The 26,363-nt window shown below is 42.4% G+C and overlaps 1 long non-coding RNA gene across 1 annotated transcript in view; it reads left to right on the forward strand.

Annotated features, from left to right (window-relative positions):
- The window catches only part of LOC141988052 (uncharacterized), a 109,339-nt gene that overhangs the window by 77,298 nt on the left and 5,678 nt on the right, over nucleotides 1-26,363 (forward strand). Inside the window, exons 2-4 of the long non-coding RNA XR_012639643.1 lie at nucleotides 11,465-11,578; nucleotides 13,050-13,117; nucleotides 21,636-21,672. This is a non-coding gene — a long non-coding RNA (uncharacterized LOC141988052). The remainder of the gene's footprint in view (nucleotides 1-11,464; nucleotides 11,579-13,049; nucleotides 13,118-21,635; nucleotides 21,673-26,363) is intronic.

Genomic DNA, 26,363 nt, shown 5'->3' on the forward strand with positions numbered 1-26,363 from the left:
ATTGTAGTTTTAATAAAACTTGTAAAACAGACTAGACCTTTTACTTGTGAAATGTATATGTGGTCACTATCCTTGGTCTTTATGTGTTCCTAGAGATTCTAAATCTGAAGCAAGTAGCAGAGGTGACTTCACTCTCTTGAGCTTAGAAGTGTAGCCACCAGAGCTGAACCCATGATGGTGTAATAAAACATTACTAAATTCACTTTAAATCAAATAAAAGGCTACACTTTGGACACTTGAATAGTTGTTCAAGACAAGTTTTATTGCATTATAAAAACCTTTGGATTGCCGAGCACAATTCTCAGGGACATGTGACCCAACATGATCTTACTCTGCTATCTTCCTAACTGGTCAATAGAATTGAGAACCAGAAACTTTCGCCCATATGGCAGCAGCTGTCAGAGAAAAGGTTACATGGTCTTTTGACCTAAGGTAGAAGCACAGTACATTTGATACAGCAGCATATTCAGAGAATGCAAAATATCAGCACATTCTGAAATCCAATAAACTAACTATGAGACACATTTTAAGGGCAAGATTTTTGAACACGGCAAGTAGAAGTCTTTCCTTCCTTCCAGATGGTGGGTGTGCTCATGGAAATCCCATGGAAATCAGTCGACATTTTTGCCATTGTCTTCAAAAAGGGCAAAATTGGATTTTGTGCTGACATGCTAAGCTTGAAGTTTAAAAGCAAAGCTATTTTTGAGGTATCTGAATGGGGGAAAACAGGGTGGAAGAGGGTTTATTTAGTTTTTGGTTGTGGAAGGAAAAACCTTGTTATGGTTTTTGTTAATAGTTAGAAAACTCAAAACACAAGTGGAATGGAATCGCTTCAAGGTTTCCAAAAGAGTTGGGCTAAGTTTGAGCAAGAGACATGAGCTCCAAAAGAAAAGGTCTGAGAAAGTTATCGACAGCAGCAATAAATTATGGCTGTGATAGTCTAAACAGATTGGTTTCACTAGATTTCTAACAAACCTTCTCTCTGGCTCCAGTCTGGCTGAATGTCCCTTTTAAGACGTATACTTTCAGTGAAAAGTTTAAATAAAGATATGTTAAGTCTGAAGATCCAGAAATATGGAGATTTAATTCATGCTGTAACAGCCTGGTTTTCATATTTGATGAATATGCAAAAACTCATTTACATAATCATTGGAGGATTTAAATGTTCTGGGATTCAGAACATGGCAACCACAATCTATCTGGCTTCAGCTCTTACTATCCCTTTCTCTCTCTCTATCTCCCCAGTCACAAGTACTCTATACTTATTCCTTACAAGAAGAAGAGGCCCTAGGGTGACTTGAAAGCCACCGGGAATGCAGGCAGGGCCCAAGAAACAGTTCAAAACTGTATCACCTGTGGCACCTGGCTGTCCCATCCAGGCAACATGGCTTGTGCTAAATACAAGGTTGGATCAAACTTTTACACGAGTTACAAAAGGAAATAAATACATAAATTCTGTGCTGACCAATGAGATATAAAACCATGGTGCTATGCATCATATGCATGTTTGGGGGAATGGAGGGTTAAAGAAGTCATTGGTCTCTTCATCCTCTTCTTTGCAAAGATTAGGGTATGAACCCAGCCATGCTGCCCAAATCCCAGAACGGGTAACTCGACCCACCCCCACTAACGTTTTGCTTTGGTGACAGTTCTGAAAAAAATCACAGAAAAGAAACAGTTTGTGTCAAACTGAATCTGAATTTATTTTGGAATTTTGGGTGAATTCAACAAGTCAACGTGGGATCTATTCCAGGGAGGGGATTTGAAGGTGAGTGCCCTAAGCACTGGGCTACAGGTTAAACAAGTAGTAACAGCATCCTCACCACTTCTTCCTCCTCCTCCTCTTCTTCTTCTGGACATTTTGTGACAGGTTGAAAATATTTGTTTCAAATCCACAAATAGTTTTGTATTGACCAAAACTGCATTTTTTGTCAACGAAACCTATTTGTAGGTTTCACCCAGGTTTAATGCTAATTGTCTCTCTGCACCTATAATCCATTGTGGTGGCTGTTAGACCATATCTGTTTCAGAGTGAACAATGCCCTTTACTCTCCAACCACTCCTGACTCAGCTGTCTCTGTTGTACTCAAACAGAAATGCAGTAACCCACTTCCCCTGCCAGAGTCTGCTTTCTCTGCTTCATCCACATCAATAGCTCTTTGCTGCTGCAGGGACCTTGTTCTAGCTGCTCTTTCCAAATTATTGCTCTGTGGTCCTGATTCTCTCCCTGCAAGAAGCCCCCACCTGGGCCTCTGCAGCATCTGATAAGATGTTTTGGATTTGCCCCTTAATTGTTAAACTACAACTCTGCAGCAAAAGCTTTACTCATTTCTCCTTTAGCAATTTCAGCTAGCTAAAGGAACAGTGTTCCCAAGGTCTGTACAGACAATTAACCCTGACATCCCTGGAAACTAACAGCGATTACAGCCTCTCAGGAACAGTGAATAACTTAATTAAAAGTTCAGCCATAGAACGGGCTGCCTAATAGTGACTATGTTAACTCCCATCTACGTGATTTCATATAATCCCTATCTCTAAATGGTTTGAATTAAATGATACAGTTACAAAGTTAAAAACAAATATCCCATAGGAAGATAGACATGAAGATGTTTAAACAAAGAAGAAAAGACATCTTGCAATGAGGTCAGAAGCTAGATGGGGGAGCTGACAATGCAAAGAAATACATAGAGACTATTTCAGATGGCAGGGGCTGCAGAGAAGGACCTTGCCATGACCACATGCATGCCACCAGGATCTGAGCAGGGGGTTGGACTACATGACCTCCTGAGGTCCCTTCAAACCCTCATATTCTATGATTCTATGAGCTGGGAAAATACTTTACAGCAATTCTGTGAATATTCACTCAAATTCTCAAATGAATTGACTGCACTATGTTCAGCTCCTTGTGCGTTAACTTTCTTCAAATGTTCAAGCCCTCAAATTGTACCTTCTAAACATTTCCAGAAAACTTATTTCCGAGTCACAGGTGGTAGTATTCATAGAAACCAAGTTTGTCATTCATGTATATATAAGTATTTGTGTTCAAAGTGCCTAAAAACTCCTCCAATCAGGGGAAAGAAACAATATCAGATGACTTAGCTGACCAGTCACATCTAGCTGACAGAATGTTGCTATTGACCACTCACAATGAGAATTTCAGAGTAGCAGCCATGTTAGTCTGTATCCGCAAAAAGAAAAGGAGTACTTGTGGCACCTTAGAGACTAACCAATTTATTTGAGCATAAGCTTTCGTGAGCTACAGCTCACTTCATCGGATGCATGCAGTGGAAAATACAGTGGGGAGATTTGTATACATAGAGAACATGAAACAATGGGTGTTACCATACACACTGTAACCAGACTGATCACTTAAGGTGAGCTATTACCAGCAGGAGAGCCGGGGGGGGGGGGAACCTTTTGTAGTGATAATCAAGGTGGGCCATTTCCAGCAGTTGACGAGAACGTCTGAGGAACAGTGGGGGGTGGAGGGGGGGAAATAAACATGGGGAAATAGTTTTACTTTGTGTAATGACCCATCCACTCCCAGTCTCTATTCAAGCCTAAGTTAATTGTATCCAGTTTGCAAATTAATTCCAATTCAGCAGTCTCATATTGGAGTCTGTTTTTGAAGTTTTTTTGTTGAAGAATTGCAACTTTTAGGTCTGTAATCGAGTGACCAAGGAGATTAAAGTGTTCTCCAACTGGTTTTTGAATGTTATAATTCTTGATGTCTGATTTGTGTCCATTTATTCTTTTACGTAGAGACTGTCCAGTTTGCCCAATGTACATGGCAGAGGGGCATTGCTGGCACATGATGGCATATATCACATTGGTAGATGTGCAGGTGAATGAGCCTCTGATAGTGTGGCTGATGTGATTAGGCCCTATGATGGTGTCCCCTGAATAGATATGTGGACACAGTTGGCAATGGGCTTTGTTGCAAGGATAGGTTCCTGGGTTAGTGGTTCTGTTGTGTGGTGTGTGGTTGCTGGTGAGTATTTGCTTCAGGTTGGGGAGCTGTCTGTAAGCAAGGACTGGCCTGTCTCCCAAGATCTATGAGAGTGATGGGTCGTCCTTCAGGATAGGTTGTAGATCCTTGATGATGCATTGGAGAGGTTTTAGTTGGGGGCTGAAGGTGATGGCTAGTGGCATTCTGTTATTTTCTTTGTTGGGCCTGTTTGTGATCAGACCATAAAGTTAAAAAAATATGCAAAAACATTTCTTGAAAATTTTCATAGAGAATAAAATTCATGTCTCTGCAAGGACCAGTACAAAATGTATAACTCCCATGTAAGCCATAGGATTATATGTGCTCCATAAGTCTTTTGCAGAGCCTTTGCATGGGGGGACATTTTAACCTTATTTAATACATTTCAGGAAATCACACTCTATTTGCAGATATTCCATGAGCAGGAAAAGAGGCTAAATGTGTCAGATGATTAGTGGCAGCTCTTACAGAGACAGAGATGAAGCTGGTACTAAAAATGCAAAGGGAAAGGAAAGTTATGAAGATCATGAAATATGTAAAGCAGAAATTTGTGCACTTTGCTGACATCCTATTCCATGTGCATTAGCGACTACACAAATTCCACACCCTGTGCAAGAAGAAGTTGTAAAGATAAACCCAAAGCACCAACCTCTGTGTTAGCTCAGCTCAAAATATTGAATTTGAGGTGCCCTTTGTCAAACTGGGTGATTAACACACCTGCCTTCTTGCTGAAGAATGGAACTATTTCTGGTATTGTCAAGAAGGGTATAAATCAGTGAATAATTTAATGAAAACCCAATGATCAGTCAGTCACTTAATCGACAATTTGGCATGTTGTTTAAATGTTTGGTTTTCCAATGAAATGTCTGTTTGACTCCTTCTAGGCTTAAATAACCCGTCAGCACACTCTGGCATGTGCTCTATACTGACAGTACATTTCGATTCTTTGGTCTATTGGCCAAGATTTTCAAAAGTGAAAAGCGATTTGGGGGGACTAAATTCAGTATTGCCAACCCCCAGAATTAAAAAACCCATCAGTCAGGACCCCAAAAATCATGAGACTGGCTTTACAATAATGATTTTAAAAATAGTAAATTTGGGGGTCCTTTTTGTTGCCCCTTGGATTTTGAGCCTTTACTGTGCTCTCTGGTCATGATTTCCAGCTTTTCTCTGCAACTGTGAGAGCTAGAAACTTACTTTCTATAAATGGAAGTTGATATTCTCAAGCTATCACTTGACTCCTGGAGCTGGGGATTTTTAAGAAAAATGCCAAATACTGTGATAAAATTGTGATAGAGCTGGCCACACTGCAGACCTGACGCACCCTAAAAGAGGCCTATTTTTTCAGGCAGTACTCAGCGGTTTTTGAAAATCAGGCCCCTTTCAAGTGTCTCGAGTTGGGCACCTTAATGTTAGTCCCTCCCCAAGTCATTAGTCATGTCTCAAAATCTTGGCCTATATGCTGTTATAACTATATCTAGGCGAAAGCCGTCTGTCATACCGATATAAAAAAGCCAAAAATGGCTGAGAATTTAAAAATGTGATGGTGACAGACCACAAATCTTAGTGACAGTTGAACCTGGTGATATTCTAAACAGAAGAGCTCACAACCTTGCTTGCAGCTATTTCCATCACTTCATGTTGAGTCAACAGACACCGTAGGCTTAAGAGTGACACACAGAGTGACATTCCTGGAATCGTATTATATAGTTGTGAGTCTGAACCAAAACATCAGATCAAACTCTCTGAGGGGTTGAAAATTCAGAGTTGGAACTGAATTTCCTGGGTAACATTTTCAAAAGCCTCTAAGTGACAAAAAAACAAAAAACAAAACCATGAGTCCTATTAACTCTCAATGTGATTTAGGTGCTTAAGTCCCAAGTTCTTTTGAAAATGTTCCGTAATTACCTATTTTACTTAAGGTTCTCTGTCACACACAGGGGCTTTGAAAATTCTACCTTGGGACACAGGCCCATCTACCGCATTGTCAAGTCTGGTCAGTATTTGGAAGGGAGACCTTCAAAGAAAACTCAAGTTGATCCAGGAAGAAGAATTGCTGATTTGATAAAGGATTCTCTTCTCCATAGGTCAGATCTAAACCAGCAGGCACTGAGCTGTCTTTTGGATGGGCTAATCATGGAACAAAACAAAACACCCTCCGCCCCCTCTGATCAATCAATGTGATAAGCAACTGCTCAGATTTCAAATAGTCAGGATTGTTCCATAGGTTAAAAATAATTGTAATGGCTATTTCAAATAAATTCGAAAGATGAATAGACTAGAGGAAATGAGGCTAAATGTGTCAGATATACATTCTATATTGTGCTTTATTCACTAAGCTTGACTTATAACCTTCACATGGAGCAGAGCTGCTATGGCTGGGTAGGTCTTTCTGACATTATTTTTGACTATAGCACTTTCTGGAACTCTCTTTCTTTCTGTGAATCTCAGGCTAGCGGGGCTCACACATGTGCTCTAAAAATAGCAGTGTAGCTAGGACTTTGAAGTCACAGCTTGAAAGGGAGCTTGGACTCTGAAGGCCACCCTGTTCCCTACGCTTCAGAGCCTGCGCTGCAACTTCAAAGTGCTCCCTATGTGGCTGGATTTAGAGTGCTAGCATGAGCCCTGCTACTCTGAGTCTGTCGACCTGGGCTGGGAGGCTCGCTTCTGCTCACACCAAAATGCTACATAGACATACCCTGGAAAACCTATCAGGTTCTTATTGAAATCAATGACCAAATGACCAATGTTCAGATCCTTTTTTCTCTCGTTCCAGGACCAAGATTTTCTTTCACCGGTCTTAGAGATGGTTTTAATTCTGGAATTCAATTTTTTGCTGAAAAACTGAAATGTTGCATAAGAAAAATAAACATTTTCCAACCAGCTCTAATTGCAATTCACACCTTTAGTCAGTGCAAGGGTATGTGTGGAATAAGAGCACCCTATTTTAATTTCCCTTAACTCAATAAAAAACCTACTTCAATCAAAATAGGGCATTTGTATTCCGATTAAGACTGTTCAAATGCGGACTTGCACCAAAATAACTAGATGTGAGGATTAAAACCAGTTTAATTATTTTGGTTCCAGTCTGCGTGTAGACAAGTTGTCAGTTGACTTGCCTGAGGTTTATTTAAAGCCAGTGAAACTCACTGTATTTTGGCTGAAATTCTTTGTAAGTCCCCATGAAGCAACACCTGGGAAAAAAAGGAGGGGGGGGAATTGCACAAGCCCCTCTGAACCAAAACCATTGTGCTTCTAATAGCTGTAGAATGTCATTATTCAGAAATTAACTTAAGATACACTATTGGGCAGAGTAGAGCCTTGGGTATTAGCATGCTCAGAAAAATGAAGGAGACAACAAAAAGCTGAGATCAGGGGATTCCATGTTGCTCTGTTCCATGAATCAGGGACATCATGCAAACCAAAAAAGTGGGTCAGAACACATTTTGCACAGTGGGAAAGACAGCAGAGAATTCTCGCTGCTCAGCTTTGATGCTGCCTTCCTTCAAAAGAGCAGGACGGAGAAATAGAAAATTCAGGGGCATATATCTGCAAAGTTGAAGCGATGTTTCCTAGATACGTCATACAGTTTAGTCATTTGTGTGTTGGGCTATTAATATTCATGATGTGTTTCCGTATTGCTCTTCAGTAATAGGACTAGAAATGGGATAAAGCCTTTTATTTCTTGGTCCCCATTTTGACTATACCCTAAGTTGCACTGGGAATGGTTTCTGTATGAAGGCTGTACAGTGAGAAATAAGGAAATTTGTCAGTTCTCAGGCCAGTACCACTGCACAAATATCCTTATCATAAAAACACCATTGGCAACTTTGGGACTGGGACTGAATGGGCCAGGGAGACTGAACTGCCTTTACACATGTTGAGACTGTCTCTCCAAGTCGTGACGGGAAGCATGTTTCTGGTTTAGTCACCATGGGGAAGCTGGTGTTTCTGCCTTCATTGCTCCTTTTGTGTGGATAAACAGAGGATTTGTCTACAAGGTTGTCAATCACAGCACCTTTCACAATCATTAATTATGATTTGTTATTTGTATTATAATAGCAGCTCCAGGACCCAGCGTTCTAGGCACCGTACAACAATTAGGGAACTCCAGATCTCTGTAAAGACTGGCTCAAGGTCACACAGTGGCACAAGCAGGACTAGAACCCATATCTTCAAATGCCTAGTTCAGCACCCTGGCTACACTGCCTGTACTAAACTTATTTAAAGATAGCCCATTTTAGATGTACTCTCCCTATCCCTAAAGGTGGTGGCCACCTTCACCCTCCCTTTTAAACATGTTGTGACATTATAGCAAAGAGCATTCTGGGAAAGGTAGGTCCCACAATGCTCTCTGCTGGGATGCCACAGAACAGCAAAGGAGCAGGAAAAGCTGCAGCTGTATTGCCATGACAGCTCCGTCTCATGACACAGAGCGCTTGTCTTCACTACCGTGATAAGTCGACCTAAGCTAGGCTACTCGTGGAGCTGGAGTACCGGAGTCAACTGGAGAGCACTCTGCCGTTGATTTAGTGAGTCTTCACGAGACCCACTAAATCAATACTTGCTGCATCGATTGCAGCAGTGTCGACCTCCCCCATTGTTAAGGCAAGCCCTAAGTCTTCAGGTCATGTCTCCCCTCCCTCATCAAATGATCACCAGAGAGAGGGAAATTACAAAACTCTGGGAGAGAGTGATAAACAAAGACAAGAAGACACAAAAGGGCCATGCTTTTTGTTTTGAAAAATATTTCCATTGAGATCTCCTGAAGACTGCAACATGAAAAGGTCACATAATTTAATGTGGTGACTCCATCTGCATTATCTCCAGAGTGTCAGTCCAGTGAAAATAAGCTAAACAATGCAACTTTCCAGACTTCGCAAGAATCCCTCCCCCCTTTATATTCACTGTAATAGTTTCAATTCTGTTAAATTTTTGCCCCCCCAGGGATTCTTCTACCTAATACATTTTATGTAGCCGTAGCAATGTTCTCAATTTAAAATTTTAACAGATTTGTGCCACAGCTGCACTATCCTGGCCAGCCAGACCAGCTCCTGGTAACAAGATTTGTTTTCCTTGCATGCTGCCAAGCCAACCTGAAGACAATGTTAATAGAAAAGGTCACAGACTGATAAGCTGACATGTCTCTAGTTCTTTAGGACAAATCCAGGGATGGCAAATTGAAATGCTATTCTGCAGCTCCTCGGGGGCAGAGGCATTAAAGTTAAATGTTACAAATGTGAAGGAATGGCAGCAAGCATGTTTGGCTTGCAAAAATGCTTTTGGCTGTGGTGGTAGAAATGCAGCAGACACCAGCAGAATTTATTTTCTGGGCTAAAGGATACTCTAAGGACACAAAGAATTTAGGGGCATGGAGCACAGAATTCTGGAAGGAAAAGGGGTGATACTGTGGTCAGAAGGGCAAAATTCACAGTTAAGCCAGGTCACTTTTTTTTTTAAAAAAAAGGCTACAACTTTTTGTCTGCCTATATGAAAATATTGGGCTATAGCAGGGGAGTCGCTCTGCTCTGCTAGAAGATTAGTTTAAGGCACTGGACTTCTTGAAAACATTCCCACAGGGTTAGCAATCCGAGCTACTGGTATTCATGAAGATCCAGAGTTTTACTCCAAGCTCTGCCACTAATTTCCCACATGTGGCCTTCGATATGTCAGTTAGGGCTTGATCCAAAACCTACTGAAGTCACTAGAAAAACTCCCATTGGCCGCAGTGGGCTCTGGATCAGATGCTTAACCTCTTTGTGTTTCAGTTCACTCACCAGGAAAATGGCGCTAATACGCAGAGCGGGTACAGATATAAAGTTTTCTTTGACCTTTCTTGGTATTGCTAGTATGAGTAGGTCTTTCTGGCACTCAGAATGAGTAAAGAGCTAAAGGAAACTTTATAATTGTTCTGACTCTCTGCAGCCCACAAGGGTGCTGTGGGGATTAACCAGTATCTGCTAAATTTACCCACACTAAGTAGCATCTCAGTCCATGCGAAGTCTCAGTGAGGAAGCCCTGGAGGATGGTACTATTCCACATGAGCAAGAGTGACAGAATCTGGCTGTTCCTGTGTGTGTGGTGCTTTCAACAGGTAAAAAGAAACGCTAAGTAGTATTGCCATATGGCTTTGGCTAATTCACATAAGTACAGAGGGCCGGAACAGTCAAACAGCTGGACTTTTCAGAACACAAAAGTTACCGTTCATTGCATTTCTCCGGCTGCTGCTCTTTGCCGTCACAGGGCTCAATCCCATCCCTGGCTCCAACCTGAGTACCAGAGAGGAGATCCATGGGGCTGTGGGAGTAGGAATCACCATGCCATTCCTGTGGAGTGATGGAGTGGGGAAAAGATCTTGCCATTCCTGTACCTTCAGTGTCTGAGGCCAAAGACTCAGGCAGGATTTGCAGGCTAAATACTTTCTACATCAACCCATCAAACTATTTCCCAGGAATGTTTGTTAGGACTTTATCCCCCTTTTTTTTATCTTTTGTGAGCTGAACCATGGTTTTCTTTTGGTGAGATGAGTGCCATTGACGGTGGATAATTAGTTCTCCAGACTCTAGGTTGTTGGTGCCCTCTTTACTTCCATTTGTGTTGGGCGAAAGGATGACCAAGTCATGCGCTGTGCTCTTCTGCTGGATGACTGATAGATTTTAAACAGTGAAGTAATTCTACTTCTTTGTACAGTGCCTACCACAATAGAGGCTGTAGGCATGACTTTAGTACAAACATATAATAAGAGACAGTCCCTGCTCTAAAGAGCTCACAGTTTAAATGAACAAGGCAGACAAAGGTGGGAGGGTAAAAATAGTTAATTACTCACTTCCAATGTGAGCTGTCAGAGGAATAATGGGTCATGCTGCATATTGGGACATTTGGGGAATTTTCAAGCATCTCTAGGCATATCTGCAGGTTGCCTAAATACTTGGGAGCAATGAATACTACGTCCACCACAAAGCCATAATGAAATAAACTGGACACGTTTATTCATTAAAACATTTACAAAATGGAGGATAGGGGTGTTGGCTTGTCTTTGACCAGCTCTGGCTTTCTCTGACATTTCTGGAGGCTACTTACATTTTTCTTGTGGGTGGACTTTTGGGGTGCAGGTGTGGGGAGCGGGGAAGCAGTCTGGCCATGAAATGAGACATATCAGGCAGAATTGTTTTTTTCTTCATCTCAAGGCTGTTATAACAGATTAACTAAGCAAGTGAACACTATTTATGTGAAACAATTTCTACCGCATTTGTCACAGCTGGGTTGCACAGCGTGTTCGGCTCCCATGTTACCGCTATGCAGAATTTAACAAGCACTTGGTAGAGGGGCAAAAAAAAACAGTGGGTGTGAGAACACATTAAATACACAGGTTGTAAAGAGATGGAACTATCATGCCTTATGTCACTTATTTTTATACTATTTATTTTTCATGTGCCACCAACTCCTCAACTGTCTGATTTGAATGAATCTTGATAGCTGCTATCTAGCCAAGAGCCTCTTTTGTATCCTTATCCTGTGGAGGGAAATGCTCTTCTCGTTACGATAAAGACATCAAACCCTCAAGCAACAGAAAAAGAAAAGCGTGCAAAGGTAAAACTCATTGCTGAACAGGTTTTAAAAACTACATAATAAAACATTAAAGAAAAAATATGTTTGGATTTCCACCTGTGTAAGTTCAGTCAGACCATGGAGCTACTCTGGATTTACATCAGAATACCTGAAATCAGACTGTGGCCATACGGTCTCAGTTTCCAGAGCAATCTCAATTTAGTTGCTGATTTTAGTGCTTGTACTGTGGCACAGATAATTAACATCTCCACGCTTGATGTGCAGGTGCCTTTGAGTGGAGCAGTTAGACGTCTAAATATCCCTACAATAACTTGTGATTACAATTCTTTGATCCCATAAAATAGTGGCCATAAATTAGGAGGTAAATGACAGGCCCTTATCATTTATTTATAATGGAATAATGGCCAGATTGTCACCTGGTATAAACTGGTGCAGTTCCACTGACTTCCTGCCAACCATCAGTGCTAAAGGATACTTCTGACTTCAGTGGAGTTACACCAATAAAAATCAAGCGAGGATGTGGCGTCTAGTGCTAAAAATTAAAATTAACATAGCCATCTATCCAAGCCAGTTCCCCAGGCCTTTCTTAAAGTGTCCATTAACACTAAGGATTGGCAGGAAAGAAATGGGTGACACAGGCAGCTGCTGCCCTGGTTCCTATGAGTGTAAGTGATGTGTTTGATAGATTATACACACAAAGAATGAAAAAATACCTCCTCCCACCCCACTCTCCTGCTGGTAATAGCTTATCTAAAGTGATCACTCTCCTTACAATGTGTATGATAATCAAGTTGGGCCATTTCCAGCACAAATCCAGGTTTTCTCACCCCCCCACACACAAACTCACTCTCCTGCTAGTAATAGCTTATTACCAGCAGGAGAGTGGGGTGGGAGGAGGTATTTTTTCATGCTTTGTGTGTATATAATAAGATCTTCTACACTTTCCATAGTATGCATCCGATGAAGTGAGCTGTAGCTCACGAAAGCTTATGCTCAAATAAATTGGTTAGTCTCTAAGGTGCCACAAGTCCTCCTTTTCTTTTTAAGTGATGTGGTGATCCATTGCTGCTATGACTTTCTTCCCAGTACTATATTTAGTATTAGTAATTTCCTTCAGTCATTTGTTACATTAACCACACTTGCCAGATTTTATCAAGAGGGCATGCAGTTGTGCTTTACTTCTGGATGGAAAGGAAAATCTGCTGTGTTAGAAGAAGGTTCGGGGAGGGGAGGTGTCTGAATGAGTGAGTGGGTGAGTGAGCTTGAGCCGAATGTAAAGCCTTATTAAAATTTGCATTGCTTTGGCTCTTATCTAAACGAAATGACACATGTGAGCACAAAACCCACCCACGACCTCTGAACCCTCCAGATATCAATTAGCAATGGGCTAAGGAGGCAGTGATTAGATCTGGATTCAGATTCAGTGCTAAACTTTTGTAAGCTGCTCTTCATCTGCTATCTGCAATCTATATTCTCTCTTTTTTTTCCATAGGACCCACTTATCAAAGGCATGCACAGTTTCAGGTTCCTGATCAACTCCCACTGCTCCTAGATGCTCAGGTAGCTGCACTGCACAGAAACACCACCTGCTTCCTTTCGCTAAACAAAACCCTGTGGCATCCCACAGGGGTGTGTTCTTGGCCCTACACTATTTAATTTTTTTTATCAATGACCTGGAAGAAGACATAAAATCATTACAGTTAAAATTTGTAGATGACACAAAGATTGGAGGAGTGATAAATAATAAAGTGGACAAATTACTGGTACAGAGTGAAATGGATCACTTGGTAAGCTGGCAAGCAAACAATATGTATTCAATGGGACCACATGTGATGTCATCAATCTAGGAACAAAGAATGCAGGATGGGGATTTTATTTCAGGGAAGCAGAGACTATGAAAACATCATGGGGGTCCTGGTGGATAATCATCTGAACATGAGCTCCCAATGTGATGCTGTAGCCAAAAGCGCTAATAAGAAGCGTGGATGTATCAATAGAGGAAAATCAAGTAGGTCTAGGGAAGTTATATTGCCTCTGTATTTGGCACTGGTGTGACCAATGTTGGAGTACTACATCCAGTTCTGATAGCCACAATTAAAGAAGAAATTTCAAACACTGGAAAAGGTTTAGAGAAGAGCCACGAGAACGATTAAAGAGTTGGTAAACACGCCTTATAGTGACAGATACAAGGAGCTCAATATATGTAGCTTATCAAAGAAAGTGTTAAGGAGTGACTTAGAATCATAGAATCATAGAATATCAGGGTTGGAAGGGACCTCAGGAGGTCATCTCGTCCAACCCCCTGCTCAAAGCAGGACCAATCCCCAACTAAAACACTTGATCACAGTCAGTCGGTATCTACACAGGGGACAGAAATTTGATAATACAGGCTCTTCAGTCTAGCAGACACAGGTATAACAAGAGCCAATGGCTGGAAGTTGAAGCTAGACAACTTAATTTTTAACAGTGAGGGTAATTAACCATTGGATGGACTTACCAAGGGTTGTGTTGTATTCTCCATCACAAGAAATTTTCAATTCCAAATGGGACGTTTTTCTAAAAGATTGCTCTAGTTCAACCACAGCTATTGAACTTGAAGCAGGAATTAATTCAGGGAAGTCCCATGGCCTGTGTTATGCAGGAGGTCAGACTAGATTATCACAATGACCCCTTCTGGCTTTACAATCTACAAACAAACTATGAAGCCCTTGTGTGTGTGTGTGTGGGGGGGGGGTATGTGGACCTAGCAACAATGGCCCATGAACCAGTCACAGTAAAATGTGATGGCTGCAACCCACTCCATTTTGCCCTTAGATTCACCTAGTAGCTGCACTTGTTTCAGCATGCTGGGCTCACCTCCAGAGCAGAGCTGACTAACATGAATGTGCCACACTACTGCTCCTCAGCCCGCACAAGCCAGTCAAATTCTGCTTTGTTCTGTCCCAAAGGAGGGAAGACTGACCCTGGCTTGCCTCCTCTGCTGGGATGGTGTTTAGAGTACGGTGTGTCAGAGAGTACACCTCTCAGAGGTATATATACTGAAATACTGAAGTGATCAAGACCACAGTTCCACGCCCAATGAAAAAGGCAGAACCCTTCAGGAGCACAGTGTTCCTAGCACTCTGCTCAGGGACTAATTTAGTAGTGACTTAGGAAGAAAGAATGCCAGATGCTGGGTCAGCAGCAGCACACCTTGCAGCTGTCTAGGTTTTCCTCTGAGGTCCCCTTAGTCACATACTTTGCTTGCGAGATTCGACTCAAGAGCACTGACCGTGAAGGGCCAAGCAGTGGTCAAAAAATCAGATATGTCCAAGTCCTGAGAAGGGGTATCTGAGCAAATAAAGGTTTTCATGCTCACTTTGGCATGCACGGGAGACATCTAGGAAGTAGCTGGATATGAGCAGGTTTTACAGGAACATGCAGGGAAGAATTAGTGGGGGAAGCAAAAGTGGATGGGAACCTGGGAGGCAGTGACCATGAGTTGGTTGAGTTCAGGATCCTGACACAGGGAAGAAAGGTAAGCAGCAGGATACGGACCCTGGACTTCAGGAAAGCAGACTTCGACTCCCTCAGGGAGAGGATGGGTAGGATCCCCTGGGGGACTAACATGAAGGGGAAAGGAGTCCAGGAGAGCTGGCTGTATTTCAAGGAATCCCTGTTGAGGTTACAGGGACAAACCATCCCGATGTGTCAAAAGAATAGTAAATATGGCAGGCGACCAGCTTGGCTTAACGGTGAAATCGTAGCGGATCTTAAACATAAAAAAGAAGCTTACAAGAAGTGGAAGGTTGGACATATGACCAGGGAAGAGTATAAAAATATTGCTCGGGCATGTAGGAATGAAATCAGGAGGGCCAAATCGCACCTGGAGCTGCAGCTAGCAAGAGATGTTAAGAGTAAGAAGAAGGGTTTCTTCAGGTATGTTGGCAACAAGAAGAAAGCCAAGGAAAGTGTGGGCCCCTTACTGAATGAGGGAGGCAACCTAGTGACAGAGGATGTGGAAAAAGCTAATGTGCTCAATGCTTTTTTTGCCTCTGTCTTCACTAACAAGGACAGCTCCCAGACTGCTGCGCTGGGCATCACAACATGGGGAGTAGATGGCCAGCCCTCTGTGGAGAAAGAGGTGGTTAGGGACTGTTTAGAAAAGCTGGACGTGCACAAGTCCACGGGGCTGGACGAGTTGCATCCGTGAGTGCTAAAGGAATTGGCGGATGTGATTGCAGAGCCATTGGCCATTATCTTTGAAAACTCGTGGCAAACGGGGGAAGTCCCGGATGACTGGAAAAAGGCTAATGTAGTGCCAATCTTTAAAAAAGGGAAGAAGGAGGATCCTGGGAACTACAGGCCAGTCAGCCTCACCTCAGTCCCCAGAAAAATCATGGAGCAGGTCCTCAAGGAATCAATCCTGAAGCACTTACACGAGAGGAAAGTGATCAGGAACAGTCAGCATGGATTCACCAAGGGTAGGTCATGCCTGACTAATCTAATCGCCTTCTATGATGAGATTACTGGTTCTGTGGATGAAGGGAAAGCAGTGGATGTATTGTTTCTTGACTTTAGCAAAGCTTTTGACACGGTCTCCCACAGTATTCTTGTCAGCAAGTTAAAGAAGTATGGGCTGGATGAATGCACTATAAGGTGGGTAGAAAGTTGGCTAGATTGTCAGGCTCAACGGGTAGTGATCAATGGCTCCATGTCTAGTTGGCAGCCGGTGTCAAGTGGAGTGCCCCAGGGGTCGGTCCTGGGGCCGGTTTTTTCAATATCTTCATAAATGATCTGGAGGATGGTGTGGATTGCATTCTCAGCAAATTTGCGGATGATATTAAACTGGGAGGAGTGGTAGATACGCTGGAGGGCAGGGATAGGATACAGAGGGACCTAGACAAATTGGAGGATTGGGCCAAAAGAAATCTGATGAGGTTCAATAAGGATAAGTGCAGGGTCCTGCACTTAGGACGGAAGAACCCAATGCACAGCTACAGACTAGGGACCGAATGGCTCGGCAGCAGTTCTGCGGAAAAGGACCTAGGGGTTACAGTGGACGAGAAGCTGGATATGAGTCAGCAGTGTGCCCTTGTTGCCAAGAAGGCCAATGGCATTTTGGGATGTATAAGTAGGGGCATAGCGAGGAGATGGAGGGATGTGATCGTTCCCCTCTATTCGACATTGGTGAGGCCTCATCTGGAGTACTGTGTCCAGTTTTGGGCCCCACACTACAAGAAGGATGTGGATAAATTGGAGAGAGTCCAGCAAAGGGCAACAAAAATTATTAGGGGTCTGGAACACATGACTTATGAGGAGAGGCTGAGGGAACTGGGATTGTTTAGTCTGCAGAAGAGAAGAATGAGGGGGGATTTGATAGCTGCTTTCAACTACCTGAGAGGTGGTTCCAAAGGGGATGGTTCTAGACTATTCTCAGTGGTAGAAGAGGACAGGACAAGGAGTAATGGTCTCAAGTTGTAGTGGGGGAGGTTTAGGTTGGATATTAGGAAAAACTTTTTCACTAGGAGGGTGGTGAAACACTGGAATGCGTTACCTAGGGAGGTGGTAGAATCTCCTTCCTTAGAAGTTTTTAAGGTCAGGCTTGACAAAGCCGTGGCTGGGATGAATTGATTGGGGATTGGTCCTGCTTTGAGCAGGGGGTTGGACTAGATGACCTCCTGAGGTCCCTTCCAACCCTGATCTTCTATGATTCTATGCTGAACATGGTGATCTAATAGTTTACAGGCAACACTTTATTATAAATGGCAAATCGTTATTACCTCCTTCAGTATTTGATGTAATAACATTTATCACACTGAATTATTTTGGTATTCATGGGGATGTCAGATGTAATTCTATTAGAATTACTATCTGAATGAATGCCCAGTAAATTACAATGGAATTATTATGAAATTAGACATTACAGTAACATTATTATCAAAAGAGGTTATCATGATTGGTGTGCTATTCAAATGAGTATACCAGAAGGAATTACACTCAGACCTGATTAATCCAAATCAGTTTGCAGACCCCATTTTTATGCAGATTACACCACATTCTCAAATGAATAAATCAGCCAGTGGTCCAAGTGGAGTGATGTAAAGCACTGCTGAGCTTTTCAGACAGCCTCACCTGGTGAAACAACTCCACGTGCTGTGGAGCAGCCCTGTAGATTTTAACTGGGATGAAACTAATAAAGTGCCAGGGGATGTACTCCAGAAAACCTACTGCATGTAGTGTAGAATAATTGTTGTCCTATACAATTCAATAGCAAGGATATCATTCTTTATTTTGTCAAGGTTCCTCCCCCACTCTGAACTCTAGGGTACAGATGTGGGGACCTGCATGAAAACCTCCTAAGCTTACTTTCACCAGCTTAGGTTAAAACTTCCCCAAGGTACAAATTAATTTTATCCTTTGACCCTGGATTTTCACTGCCACCACCAAACTTTAACTGGGTTTACTGGGAAATGTAGTTTGGACACGTCTTTCCCCCCAAAATCCTCCCAACCCTTGCACCCCACTTCCTGGGGAAGGTTTGGTAAAAATCCTCACCAATTTGCATAGGTGAACACAGACCCAAACCCTTGGATCTGAGAACAATGAAAAAGCATTCAGTTTTCTTACAAGAAGACTTTTAATAGAAGTAAAGGAATCACCTCTGTAAAATCAGGATGGTAGATACCTTACAGGGTAATTAGATTCAAAACATAGAGAATCCCTCTAGGCAAAACCTTAAGTTACAAAAAAGATACACAGACAGGAATAGTCATTCATAGAATCATAGAATATCAGGGTTGGAAGGGACCCCAGAAGGTCATCTAGTCCAACCCCCTGCTCGAAGCAGGACCAATTCCCAGTTAAATCATCCCAGCCAGGGCTTTGTCAAGCCTGACCTTAAAAACCTCTAAGGAAGGAGATTCTACCACCTCCCTAGGTAACGCATTCCAGTGTTTCACCACCCTCTTAGTGAAAAAGTTTTTCCTAATATCCAATCTAAACCTCCCCCATTGCAACTTGAGACCATTACTCCTCGTTCTGTCATCTGCTACCATTGAGAACAGTCTAGAGCCATCCTCTTTGGAACCCCCTTTCAGGTAGTTGAAAGCAGCTATCAAATCCCCCCTCATTCTTCTCTTCTGCAGACTAAACAATCCCAGCTCCCTCAGCCTCTCCTCATAAGTCATGTGCTCTAGACCCCTAATCATTTTTGTTGCCCTTCGCTGGACTCTCTCCAATTTATCCACATCCTTCTTGTAGTGTGGGGCCCAAAACTGGACACAGTACTCCAGATGAGGCCTCACCAGTGTCGAATAGAGGGGAACGATCACGTCCCTCGATCTGCTCGCTATGCCCCTATTTATACATCCCAAAATGCCATTGGCCTTCTTGGCAACAAGGGCACACTGTTGACTCATATCCAGCTTCTCGTCCACTGTCACCCCTAGGTCCTTTTCCGCAGAACTGCTGCCTAGCCATTCGGTCCCTAGTCTGTAGCGGTGCATTGGATTCTTCCATCCTAAGTGCAGGACCCTGCACTTATCCTTATTGAACCTCATCAGATTTATTTTGGCCCAATCCTCCAATTTGTCTAGGTCCTTCTGTATCCTATCCCTCCCCTCCAGCGTATCTACCACTCCTCCCAGTTTAGTATCATCTGCAAATTTGCTGAGAGTGCAATCCACACCATCCTCCAGATCATTTATGAAGATATTGAACAAAACCGGCCCCAGGACCGACCCCTGGGGCACTCCACTTGACACCGGCTGCCAACTAGACATGGAGCCATTTATCACTACCCGTTGAGCCCGACAATCTAGCCAGCTTTCTACCCACCTTATAGTGCATTCATCCAGCCCATACTTCTTTAACTTGCTGACAAGAATACTGTGGGAGACCGTGTCAAAAGCTTTGCTAAAGTCAAGAAACAATACATCCACTGCTTTCCCTTCATCCACAGAACCAGTAATCTCATCATAAAAGGCGATTAGATTAGTCAGGCATGACCTTCCCTTGGTGAATCCATGCTGACTGTTCCTGATCACTTTCCTCTCATGTAAGTGCTTCAGGATTGATTCTTTGAGGACCTGCTCCATGATTTTTCCAGGGACTGAGGTGAGGCTGACTGGCCTGTAGTTCCCAGGATCCTCCTTCTTCCCTTTTTTAAAGATTGGCACTACATTAGCCTTTTTCCAGTCATCCGGGACTTCCCCCGTTCGCCATGAGTTTTCAAAGATAATGGCCAAGGGCTCTGCAATCACAGCCGCCAATTCCTTCAGCACTCTCGGATGTAACTCGTCCGGCCCCATGGACTTGTGCACGTCCAGCTTTTCTAAATAGTCCTTCTATTCAATAGTCATTCTATTCAGCAGAGTTCTTTTCTCAGCCATTTAAAGAAATCATAATCTAATACATACCTAGCTAGATTACTTACTAAAAGTTCTAAGACTCCATTCCTGTTCTATCCCCGGCAAAAGCAGCAGACAGACAGACACAGACCCTTTGTTTCTCTCCCTCCTCCCAGCTTTTGAAAGTATCTTGTCTACTCATTGGTCATTTTGGTCAGGTGCCAGCGAGGTTACCTTTAGCTTCTTAACCCTTTACAGGTGAGAGGATTTTTCCTCTGGCCAGGAGGGATTTTAAAGGGGTTTACCCTTCCCTTTATATTTATGACAATTTCATAGACGACTAGTGTCTCCCCAATCTAAAGCAGAGGACACGTGACCTCCCCACGTGTCTCCTCTGCTCAGTGACCCCCCCACCCCCCGCTCTGAGCCCAGCCCGGCGCCACTACACTCTCCCCGTACCATGTTACCTTGCATGGGGAGACACCATCCTTCTCTCCCTGTGCCTCCCCCCTCCACATTTGACCATTCTCCCTGGTAGCCGGGCGGGGAATAGGAGGGAGCCATTTCTGCCTGTCAGAGGCTGGCTGAGAGGCAGCTGGAGTACATCCACACATGCAACAATTACACCTCATTTTCAGAGCAGACATAACCACACTGCATGCTAAACATGTCAGACTGTGGTATTCGTGTGTTGCTTGTTGGGAAACTTTCGGCCTGATCCACTGAAGTCAATAGAAAGCTTCCCTCTCTGACTTCCATAGGCTTGGATCGGGCCTTCTGTGTTTAAGAAGGCTTCTAGTGGAGTAGGGAAATAATTTCTTTAAACTTTCTTTTCACTGAACTATACTTTAGTACAATTATGGAAAACCTAATATTTCAAGGTCAGAATTGCAATATAAGTCACAGCACTGTCAAAACACAAGTACAAACTGGTGTTTCATGAAGAGCCTGGGCATAAATAAAATCCATAAGGGGGAAACAGAGATGTTTAACCACAGCCTTTCATGCTGAATAATGACTCCTTTGAGCAAGGATATCTGACATGGAGATGGAAAGAAATGAGTATACTGCAAAATATACAGCTGGTATATGACATTTTTAAGCACCAATTATGCTAGGTGATTTATATTTAGATTAACTGTGTCTGTCCAGCTGCTGAATTAGAGGTTAATTATTAAGAGTTAATAGGCACTTTATTTAAAAGTGTCCCATCATTGCTGGTACAACTGATCATCACTCCAATACTATAGCAGTGACAAAAATTAACTAGCTTGGGCTAGGAATGGATGTAAATTCTCTTGCACTTTGTTAGGAATTTAGTTGCATCACCAGGAAAACCTGCTGTACTCTGCAAACAATGTTGCCGCGCTTTTAAAGTGAAAATTTTTGAAACAGTTCAGGAATTCTATTCTAGTTCATTATGGCCATACCTCATTCTCAGCCCCAGGAAGCGGGCTCAGAGCTGAGGATCTCTACAGAGAATGGCAGCGGAGGGAAGTAATATATAGACAGCCACAAGCCTGAAGGAGTAGCAGTCTACATGGCTCTATCTAAGCAGGTGGCATTCCCATCCCGCCTCAGACAGTATTCATATACTAGGGAGGATCAAAATTTAACCCCCTCCTGGGACATGCCTTAATCATTAACCATATCCTGAACTTTCCATTGAGCATGGCTATTCCGAGGATTTTTCCCACCAAGACCCCTCTATCCCTGTAACTTGTTTCTTCTGTCTTCTATATTTGTAGCTTGGAGACAATAGGACTCACCTGATCTGACATCAGGGTAAGTCAGCAGAATAGGCTCTGTGTCTGTGTTCAAGTTACTAGCATCTGACATTCTCCATCTAGGTATTTAAACTGTGTTCATCGTGTTGGTATCTGAGCACCTGGCAGATTCCTCTGCTCATTGGGTTGAAGGATCTGTCCAATGGCAGATACTCTAGCTCCCTTCCCTGGCTAACCCTGACCTTGCCCCACTGCTTACAGTCTCTCTACTGTGTGACAGTGCCCAAGGAGCCTCTGTGAAGATGGTCTGAATGACTCACAATTGTGTAGACTATTTGTAGTTAGCCACTATCCTTTCCTTCCTCTAGCAGTACTTTTTTTCCCTTTTTTCTCCCCTTCTATCACTGAAAGAAAACAATCCTTGAATATTCAAAATGAACATTTAAAATAACAAAACAAAGCTTTCTTTTGTTTGAAATTCTCTTTTTGTCAAAAAAGAAAACTGGAAAATTTCTAAGGACACAAATGTGTTCATTTCCTTGGAAATTATTTTGAGAAAAACCAAAACCAAAAAACTCAACCAATTTTGATCCTTATCCGAGGACTACATCAGTCAGAAAAGAGACAACATATACATAGTTTCCACTTCTATGGGCAGTGTGCAGTCCTTTACATGGCTATACTCACTTCTCCAGTAGGCACCCTCCAATGTGCACTCGACTTTCTTCTCCAGTGTGCTCCGTGCAACTTACCATATAGCCTCTTCTCCAGCATACCCTATGCAATGCGTCATACATGCTCTTCAGGGGCTGATTTTTAGAGGGTTCCTCTGGCCTGGGTTAATCTTGCCATTCCCCACTAGCATAGCTGTGGCCTGGCTGTCCCCCAGTACAGATTCAGGGATTCCGCCTCTTTAAAGTTGCCCATTTCCCATATCATAATCAGCAATCCGGAGCTGCCAAATCAGCATGATTTAGCTGTCCTGTCCCCTATCAATCTGCACCCCCCTCATGCCCAGGGCAGTAAAATCTCTCACACCAGCCCTGCCAAATTCTCTGATTTTTTTGTTGAACATGCACTGTGTCCACTTCTAAACTAGCACTGTTCTATGGGATGTGTGAGTAGCCATTATGCTTTTGCTTCCCTTATAGGAAAATCCAGTGGAATTTAATAGGGTGAAATCTAGGGAAATACATCTAGATAAATAAAATGTCTTATAATTATTATTTATTAGTTGCATTATCATAACACCTGGGAGCCCTTATGGACCAGGACCCCATTGTGCCAGGGGCTGTATAAACACAGCACGAAGACAGCCCCACTCCAGGGAGCTTGCAATTTAAGTATAAGATTCTCATTTGTAGCAAGACTGATTTATACACTTCTAGCAGCATGAAGGGTCCTTAAAGTAGTTATAAAGGATCCTCAGTATAAATAAGAGCATGGCCCCTTGAATTCAATGCAGAATCATAGAATTTTTCCATAGAATTTTTAAACCATCCTAGAGAATATAAAATTATATTATACAATTATTCAAGTTCATTTAGAACTCCTATAATGAGGTTACAATTTTCCAGTAGTTTCCGTAGGTTTTTCCCCACAGAGGTTGATATTTATTTACTCAAACTGAAACAAGAGAAACCAGAGACTGAAAAAGCTATTGATGGACATACAGTCTAAGGGGTATTTTACTAACATGCATACACTTCTGCAGAACATAATAAAGAAGGATATCCTCTTTCTAGGATTTTTAAATAAACCTACAGGATTCAATACCAGGGATAAAATTCTCAGATATAATAGAATGGTTGAAACATTCTATAGAAAAGGTTTAATTCTTTATTACATTCTATAGATTATTAATTTGTATAGAATTCTATTACATATCTGTGGAAAGCTATTGGTTTTCTTCCTATTAAATTCTATAGCACTTTTCCAGGAGAGTTTATAGAATATATCTATATCTATCTAATCTATCTATCTATCTAGATAGATACAGATTTATGTGAAAGGAAGAGAAACTTGAATAATTAGGATGAGAAATCTACTCCTTAAATCTATCACTATTTTACTTTGAAATTCATTTTTTTTAAATCCAGCAAGTAAAGCTGTTTATCCTTTCGAATAAAAAAGTGAAAAGCTATATAAGGGCAAGGATCACTTATTTTTGAGCCATTTATCTACTTTCTCTTTGATCACCTCTATGGATCATAGCAGGAGCTGGGAACTTATTCATAGAGGGTTATAGGAATACGAAAAGGAAGATACTATGCTTTGCTCCATGACTTATGCAAATCCCTATCTCATGGCAGATAGAAAGGGTGCTCCAAAGTTTGTCAATAAAATGAAAGGAGAGAGATAAAAAATTCTTATAGGTCGTGTTTTCCTATATCATTGCGAAGAGAAGCTTCATTCTCATTCATGCCAAATCCTTCAAATAGATGAGAAAAAAATCTCTTGAACTTCAACATAAATTCAAAGGGATCCATAAAATATGTAACAAATACAAAATGGATTATTCCCCCTCCCCCAACTCCTGTATGAACAGCTAGATCATGCCGGCTCAGTGAAAGAAATGACTTTAAGAAACATAAAAAGGTTTTCAGAGCTGTGTGACTTGAATTCCTTCTCTGATGACAAATATAGATAACAAATGAATTTTTTGAAGTCATTTCTAATCTAAGATATGGCTCATGTTCTCAGAAGAAGCCCCTTCTGCCTGGAAAAGCTGTATTAGAGATTTTCAGTTTGGCCTGGGCCAGAAATGTCACTGTCCTGGATCCCCATGATCCTTAGACAGGAAAGTCATTGTTTCATTTGCAAGAATCAGAGGCTGTTCTTCTGGCTTGTATAACTAAATTGAAGGCATTTTTGGAAAGTACGCAAGCAGATCCTCAGCTGAGGAAAATTTTCTTAGGTCATAGATTCAGACTTTAAGGTCAGAACAGACCATCCTGATTGTCTAGTCTGACATCCTGCACATTTTAGGCCACAGAACCTCACCCACACACTCCTGTAATAGACCCCTAACATCTGGCTGAGTTACTGAAGTCCTCAAACCATGCTTTAAAGGCTTCAAGTTACAGAAAATCCACAATTTGCACTAGTTTAAACCTGCAAGTGACCTGTGCCCCATGCTGCTGAAGAAGGTGAAAACCCCCCAGGGTCTCTGCCAATTTGACCTAGGAGAAAATTCCTTTTGGACCCCAAATCTGCTGATCAGTGAGACCCTGAGCATGTGTGCCAGACCCACCAGCCAAACACCTGGGGAAGAATTTGCTGTAGTAACTCAGAGGCTTTCCCAGCTAGTGTCCCATCACAAGCCGTTGGAGATATTTGCTGCTAGCTCCATTGACTGCCATAATGTTATGACAATTTACCCTACCTGCCCCCTGGTACCTAGTGTTTATTACTACACGTCTCATTTCTATATGATCACATACACCGAGGAGACATGCAAATCCACCCACCCAAGAACATAAATATACACACTCCTCCCCTTGTACATCCATGTACACACACTTGTGTGCACATTGGGTGACATTTTGTGTTCTACCTCTTACCAGATGTCTACACAGCAGCTGGGAGATGCAATTCTCAGCTCGAGCAGACATACACCTGCTAGCTCCGCTCAAGCTACCACGCTAAAATAGCAGCATGGCCACAGCAACACAGGTGGCAGCTCGGGCTAGCCAGCTCAATATAATCCTGCCCAACTCTGGGCATGTCCAGCAGATAATGTATAACACAGGGTGGGAAGAGGCTAAGGGGGCTGTGAGCCACCTTTGTGCCCTCCTGAATTTGGGCTCCTGTTGGTGCTGGAGCAGACCCTGGTGTAATACAGACAGCCCTGGGGACCTCACTGAAGTGATAGCAGCCTCTGCCAGGCTTCCATATGGGCCACGTCACTACCCAGACTATCCATAGTGCTGCATGCTGTGACCTGGCCCCTGACGTCCCTCATGGTTCTGCCCCAGCCACACCCCCTACACTACAGCTTGTGAAGGGAGTCTGTGGAGGGCAGCTTTATGGCTGTGTCCCACAGTGCCTGTGCTGTGAATCCTGCAGCGGCCAGAATCAGGGCATTTGCAGCCCCTTTATGCTGCTCCAGCCCTTTTACCACGTGTTAAGGGGCAAGAGGATCAGAGTTGGGTAAATAATTGATTTGTCAGTTTGGTGGCCGAACTGAAAAATCTGACCAAAAAAAAATATTTTGGGTCCACCCAGAAACTACAATTATTTGGGTTTTTTTCCTCAGCAAAATGAAAAACAGAATTTTTTTGATTCAGGTAAAAAAATGTTTTCAGGGATTTTTTTTTACCTTTGCAATATTTAACAAACAAACAAACACCAACCAAATGTTAAATATAGAAACATCTTTTTAAAAGAAAGACAAAAGATTTGGACTTTTTCTCAATTTGGCTTTCCTCAATTTTTAGTCAGCCAAAACTGCTTGCCAAATTTGACTGGAACTATTTGCCAAATTTGACCTGAATTCATAGTTCTGTTCAACCAAAAAAAGATTTTTTTTCGGTTAATAAGCTATTTGTCAAAAATAAATCGCCCAGCTCTAGTAAGATTCTCACCCAGCATACTCATACATCACACACTTGCACCCCCCATAAACAAAAACAGATACTCTTTCTGCACAAACAATGCATGCACACATCCATCAAGCAGATATACACACCCCTCAGACATCCATTGCATTCTCCATGTTCAAACGCACACACTACACACATTCACCTC

This window comes from Natator depressus, chromosome 5 (genome assembly GCF_965152275.1).
Source record: "Natator depressus isolate rNatDep1 chromosome 5, rNatDep2.hap1, whole genome shotgun sequence".
In the NCBI taxonomy this organism is placed as follows: domain Eukaryota; kingdom Metazoa; phylum Chordata; order Testudines; family Cheloniidae; genus Natator; species Natator depressus.